Below are 7,378 nucleotides of genomic sequence, written 5' to 3'. Positions count from 1 at the left end.
TGGATTTCCATGGATTAAAACACATTCCACTGTAGCATCTACTAATGTGACAGTCTTCTCTTTATTTTGGAGGACCAATAAGTGGAGAGCTGAACATGAACCCTTTTATTCCAATAGCGGCCTGGCAAGGTAAAAGCAAATTGGTCTTGTGATTAAAGAGAGGAATGCTGAAAAAAACATCAGCTAAATCTAACACTGTGATGCATCCCCAGCACGGACACTACGTAATCAGCTACCTGAGTAATGGGAACTACAGGATGTATGGATGGGGTTACCTTGGTCAATTCCTGATAATCAACAGTCATCCACCAGGTACTGTTTGGTTTGTGTTCAGGCCAGAGAGACTGTTAAATGAGCTTGAACTGGGTGGATAATGTGTTTCACGGCCGGGCGCGGTGGCTCAAGCCTGTAATCCCAGCACTTTGGGAGGCCGAGACGGGCGGATCACGAGGTCAGGAGATCGAGACCATCCTGGCTAACACGGTGAAACCCTGTCTCTACTAAAAATACAAAAAAAAACTAGCCGGGCGAGGTGGCGGGCGCCTGTAGTCCCAGCTACTCGGGAGGCTGAGGCAGGAGAATGGCGTGAACCCGGGAGGCGGAGCTTGCAGTGAGCTGAGATCCGGCCACTGCACTCCAGCCTGGGTGACAGAGCAAGACTCCGTCTCAAAAAAAAAAAAAAAAAAAAAAAAAAAAAAAAAAAAAAAAAATAATAATGTGTTTCACTTACCAGTTCCTCAATAATTGCAGTTATTTCTTTTTCTTTTTTTTTTTTTTTGAGACAGAGTCTTGCTGTGTCGCTCAGGCTGGAGTGCACTGATGCAATCTCGGCTCACTGCAAGCTCCGCCTCCCGTGTTCACGCCATTCTCCTGCCTCAGCCTCCCGAGTAGCTGGGACTACAGGTGCCCGCCACCACGCCCAGCTAATTTTTTTTGCATTTTTAGTAGAGACAGGGTTTCGCCGTGTTAGCCAGGATGATTTTGATCTCCTGACCTCATGATCCACCCACCTCAGCCTCCCAAAGTGCTGGGATTACAGGCATGAGCCACCGCGCCCAGCCTAGTTGCACTTATTTCATCATGTCCTCCACAGCCCCTCTGCCCAAAATAATTTTTACTATTTATTTACTTATTTTTGAGATGGAGTCTTGCTCTGTCGCCCAGACTGGAGTGCAGTGGCGTGATCTCGGCTCATTGCAATCTCCGCCTCCTGGGTTCAAGCTATCAGCCTCCTGAGTACCTGGGACTATAGACATGCACCACCACGCCCAGCTAATTTTTGTATTTTTAGTAGAGATGGGGTTTTGCCATGTTGGCCAGGCTGGTCTTGAACTCCTGACTTCAGGTGATCCTCCCACCTCAGCGTCCCAAAGTGCTGGGATTACAGGTGTGAGTCACCGAGCCCAGCCTAATAATTTGTGCTCTTTATTTTATTTTATTTTATTTTTTTGAGACGGCGTCTCACTCTGTCACCCAGGCTGGAGTGCAGTGGCCGGATCTCAGCTCACTGCAAGCTCCGCCTCCTGGGTTCACGCCATTCTCCTGCCTCAGCCTCCCGAGTAGCTGGGACTACAGGCGCCCACCACCTTGCCCAGCTAATTTTTTGTATTTTTTAGTAGAGACGGGGTTTCACCGTGTTAGCCAGCATGGTCTCGATCTCCTGACCTCGTGATCCGCCCATCTCGGCCTCCCAAAGTGCTGGGATTACAGGCTTGAGCCACTGCGCCCGGCCAATTTGTGCTCTTTAAATTTGACAACCTGCCTAGGAGCAGAAATCTATTCAGGTTCCCATTTTGCCTCTACCCTGAGAACAGCCTTTACTACAGCACCTTCAGGCTGAATTCTCCCACTCAAGTTTGCAAAGTCTTTCCTAACAGAATATCCATGCCTAAAATGTTTTCTAAAATAGGGATAATAAATGCCATATATGGGTTGGGGAGCTTCCCCAATACCTAGATGTATTAAAGTCCTTTTTATCTGGGTTGTTTGTCCTCCATAACCATCAATGGCAGCCCACTGACCAGGATTTGTTTCTGGATTTCCAGAGATGAAAGTACATTCCACCCTGTAATAGGATTACAGACTATTACTAAGGTAATAGTCTTCTCTTTATTTGGGGGGCAACAGGAAATGGTGAACTTGATATGGGACCTCTGGTTTCCCCCTACTGCTTGAACATGGAGTTGACCTTGCCCCAGTCCTAATCTCTGAGCAATGGTGGAATCCACCCCTGGTAGAGTGGGACAATAAAATGAAAGATTGAGTCATCTTCCTCTTCTTCCATAGGGGCAGAAGGGAAGGGATGAAACTGCAGTTTAGCCTGTAGTTTCCACCATAAGGGTACTAATAAAGTCTTAGGTTGTTTGTCTGTTTCTTTTCAGGGTGTTTCTGCCCCCAACAAATTATGCCACATTTGCTCATGGGTGACTCCTATTGGTCCCTTTCCCTAGCTCCTCTTTTCTTTCTGTTGATTTTTCTTTTTTCCCTTTGTTAGCCCTTTTTGGATTACCGAGTTTACCCTGTTCCTGGGTTTCTAAATTTCTCCAAATCTGCAGTGCTTCTCCCACATCATATACATCTTGTCCCACTGTAGGACTCGAGAAAGATAGCAAAGGGCCATGCCATTCCTCTGATGCACCCTGAAGCACTTTTTTTATCTGGGCAGTACAAACTGCTTTACTGGTCCCATGGAATGCCAATGGCTTGCCTCCTTCCTCAACCTCCAAGAAGCCCGAGTGTTAGAGAATCACCAGGTTCATATGCACACTGTGCAGTAACAGACCAATACACGGAGACAGCAAGATTTGCAGCACAGAAAGAGTTTAATGATCACGGAGTGACCCAGCAAGCAGATGGGAAGGGCCCTCAAATCCAACTCCCCAAAAAGTTCTGGGCTGGATTTTTTGTTTATTGGGCTAGTCAGTTGAAGCAGTGGGAGTGGAGAAGAAACAAAGACATCTGTAACTGGTTGTGATCAATTAGTTGTAAGCATCACTGCACTTGGACCTACCCTAGGCTGGGATTTTTAAGGGGATTGTGGCATGCAAGAGGCTGAAAAATTGGGGTTATTGATTGATTGAGGTACAGGGGATTAAATCATCAGGATGTGAAAACTACCTTCTTGGGTGAGTCAGCTACTACTGGGGTCCTTCAGAGCAACTGAAGTCAGTAGTTTCACTGTTATGCGGGACCTGAAATAATATCTCAAAGGCAAAAATTAACATTTTTTAATGTTCAAGTTTTTATCTATAGAGCGGTTAAGGGGAATTATCATCTAGGGTTTACAGGATTCTAGGACACTAGGCATCAAACAACTATGAATGGGGTAGGCATGGTGGCTCACACCTGTAATCCTAGCATTTTGGGAGTCTGAGGCGAGTGAATTGCTTGATCCCAGGAGTTTGAGACTATTCTGGGTAACATACTGAGACTCCATCTCCATTTAAAAAAATAAAAAACAAAAGACTTTGAGGAGAGGTCAGAGAGCAAGCTGACCTACTCATTAATTCTGAATGTGCAGCACGCTTTGTTTGTTTTGATTTTCTCCTTCCCTCCATCATTGATTAATTTGACGAAATTTATCAGGGCCTCTTCCATTGACTGCTAGGAAGTCATCTCTTCTGGTAAATCTTTAGTAGGCCAAGCATCTCTTATGGCTAAAATGATCTAGTCCATAAGGGAATACCATCACACTCTGTGTCCCACAATTTGATGATCCAAGTGGTCAGGGGAATCCCCAGGTAGGATGGTTTCATTTCTTTTTTTTTTATTATTATTTTTTGAGACGGAGTCTCGCTCTGTCGCCCAGGCTGGAGTGCAGTGGCTGGATCTCAGCTCACTGCAAGCTCTGCCTCCTGGGTTTACACCATTCTCCTGCCTCAGCCTCCGGAGTAGCTGGGACTACAGGCACCCGCCACCTCGCCCGGCTAGTTTTTTTTTGTATTTTTCAGTAGAGACGGGGTTTCACTGTGTTAGCCAGGATGGTCTCAATCTCCTGACCTCGTGATCCACCCGTCTCGGCCTCCCAAAGTGCTAGGATTACAGGCTTGAGCCACTGCGCCCGGCCGGTTTCATTTCTTTTCTTTTCTTTCTTTTTTTTTTTGAGGTGGAGTTTCACTCTGTTGTCCAGCTTGGAGTACAATGGTGCGATCTCAGCTCACTGTAACCTCTGCCTCCTGGCTTCAAGTGATTCTTCTGCCTCAGCCTTCTGAGTAGCTGGGATTACAGATACACACCACCATGTCCAGCTAATGTTTTGTATTTTTAGTAGAGATGGGGTTTCACCATGTTGGCCAGGCTAGTCTTGAACTCCTGACCTCAGGTGATTCATCTGCCTCGGCCTCCCAAAGTGCTGGGATTACCGGCATGAGCCACTGCTCCTGGCCTTTTTTTTTTTTTTTTTGAGACGGAGTCTCGCTCTGTCACCCAGGTGCAATCTCGGCTCACTGCAACCTCCACTTCCCAGGTTCAAGCAGTTCTACTACCTCAGCTTCCCGAGTAGCTGGGACTACAGGCGCCTACCACCACACCCGGCGAATTTTTTGTATTTTTAGTAGAGACGGGGTTTCACCATGTTAGCCAGGATGGTCTCAATCTCCTGACCTCGTGATCCATCCACCTCAGCCTTCCAAAGTGCTGGGATTACAGGCGTGAGCCATGCCCAGCTTGGTTTCATTTTGTGGCCCAGGCTGGAGTACAGTGGCCTGATCATAGCTCTCTGTAGCCTTGGACAACTGGGTTCAAGTGATCCTCCCACTGCAGCCTCTTGAGTAACTTGGGACTACAGGCACAGGACACCTTACCAGGCTAATTTTGCTCTCTCTCTTTTTTTTTTTTTTTTTTTTTTTTTAGATGGAGTGAAATGTTGCCCAGGCTGGAGTGAAATGGCACGAACTTGGCTCACAGCAAACTCTGCCTCCCAGATTCAAGTGATTCTCCTCCCTCAGCCTCCCAAGTAGCTGGCATTACAGGCATGTGCCACCATGCCTGGCTAATTTTGTATTTTATTAGAGATACGGTTTCTCCATGTTTGTCAGGCTGGTCTGGAACTCCCGACCTCAGGTGATCCACCTGCCTCGGCCTCCCAAAGTGTTGTGATTACAGGCATGAGCCACCGCGCCTGAACTTCTTTTTGTTTTTTGTTTGTTTATTTGTTTGTTTTGTTTTTTTATAGAGACAGGGTCTCGCTCTTTTGCCCAGGTTGGTCTTGCTCTGGTCAGGCTGGTCTCCAACTCCAGCTTCAAATGATCCTCTCCCCTTTCTCTGGTCAGGCTGTCTCCAACTCCCAGCTTCAAGCGATCCGCTCCCCTTGGCCTCCCAAACTTCTGGGATTACATATGTGAGCCATGGCAATGGGCCTTCCAGGTATTTATGGAAAGATTTTGCAACCTCTAAGAGTTCTGCAGCAGTATATTACCTGACAATGAGAGTCCCCTGCATCCTTTCACCGCATGTTGCAGAAGTAGTTGTGCTTTCCCCTTTTGTTTGCATAGTAGGACAAGCATGTCAATGATCCTCATCCTCCTCTTCATCAATGACTTCTTTGTCATCAGTCTTCCTCTTCATAAATTGCCAAGGAATCCAAGTTCTCACATCTCAATCGGACTTATTTATGATAGTATCAGCTATCATAAGTCTGCATCAGCTCCCACAGCTCCAGGCTCCATCAAGCCTGCCTCTTTTTTCTTCCCCACAGTCCTGTCCCAGAAGCCCCCAGCTCTGCTCATCAGGTGCCTTAGGCTGTATGGCTGCACTGCTGCTGGGCCCAGGCTATCTGTCCCTGCAGCCCCTTCCCTAACCCATTCCCAGCCCAGTCCCGCCCCACTGGTATCTCTAGTGTCCCTGGCAGCTAGTGCCTCAGTCACCGCTGCCACGGCGATTTGGAAGTCTTTTAATGCAGTTAAATTATCTTAGTTTTTTCTCTCCCACTTTATATGTACGTACAGGAGGAAAGCAGGGTTTCTGCTGGTGTCTTATTCACACAGTGGGATTGTAGGTATTGGTCTCATGGAAGTGATCATTGGGGGAAAGAAGCAGGTGAATAACCTGCAGGGGGCAGGAGAGCCCAAGACCAGCCTGAAGCCTGCAAAAGGAGGGAAATGGAGCTCCCTTGGGTGTTCCTGAGCAGCTCCAGGAGTGGATTCTGAGAATCTGCAGAGCCCTGGAACACAGGAGACCCAAGTGCAGATGCATTTGGGGTGGGGGACAGGGGGCATGCAGCGGGGGAGGTGTTCTGTCATTTCTGAGGTTGGACCTCAGGAGCCTGTGGCCATTTGGAGGGCAGTGTTTTTGGTTTTGGCATGCATAGGGTCACTGGGGTCAGGCTGTAATTTGTATATAGGAAGAAAATCTGTGAAGGTCAGTTTGAGAGAATTGTTTGAAACATCACCTGGAGAAAGGGTTTATGAAGTTGACAGTTTATTTAGGTCAAAAGCTTAAACTGACCCCAAGGGATAGTTCCCTGCTGTTTAAAATGAAGTTCTGGCTGGGCGCGATGGCTCACGCCTGTAATCCCAACACTTTGGGAGGCCAAGGCGGGCGGCTCACGAGGACAGGAGATGGAGACCATCCTGGCTAACAAGGTGAAACCCCGTCTCTACTAAAAATACAAAAAATTAGCCGGGCGTGGTGGCGGGCGCCTGTAGTTCCAGCTACTTGGGAGGCTGAGGCAGGAGAATGGCGTGAACCGGAAGGCGGAGCTTGCCGTGAGCCGAGATCACGCCACTGCACTCCAGCCTGGAGGACAGAGACAGACTCCGTCTCAAAAATAAAAAAATTTAAAAAAGAAAGAAAGAAAGAAAAGAAAATGAAGTTCTGGAAGGAGGGAGTGTTCCCATACTGTGAGGAGAGATGGTAGATGTGTGAGGAAGCGTTGTCCATGCCTCATCCCCTATTCCTGTCCCCCTGGAGGACATCTGTCTCTCTTTCCTGGTCTAGTCGTGCCTGGCCTGGTCTCGGTTCCCCTCCTGCTCTGAGGCAAACAGATCGCCCCATCAGACACTGAGTCTGGAATCCCCTGCATACACCTGTGACCTGATGCAGGAGGGAGGAGCAGAGAAAGCCCATTGAGTGAAGGAGAGGTCAGTGCCCTTTCTAAAGTTCAGGAAAGAGGCCAGGCGCGGTGGCTCACGTAATCCCAGCACTTTGGGAGTCCGAGGCGGGCGGATCACCTGAGGTCAGGAGCTCGAGACCAACCTGACTAACATGGTGAAATCCTGTCTCTACTAAAAATAACAAAAATTAGCTGGGCGTGGTGGCAGGTGCCTGTAATCCCAGCTACTCAGGAGGCTGAGGCGGGAGAATCGCTTGAACCCGGGAGGCAGAGGTTGCAGTGAGCCGAGGTCGCGCCATTACACCTTCAGCCTGGGCGAGAAGAGCG

Source organism: Chlorocebus sabaeus, chromosome 6 (assembly GCF_047675955.1).
Source record: "Chlorocebus sabaeus isolate Y175 chromosome 6, mChlSab1.0.hap1, whole genome shotgun sequence".
Classification (NCBI taxonomy): domain Eukaryota; kingdom Metazoa; phylum Chordata; class Mammalia; order Primates; family Cercopithecidae; genus Chlorocebus; species Chlorocebus sabaeus.
This window is presented reverse-complemented; position numbering follows the sequence as displayed.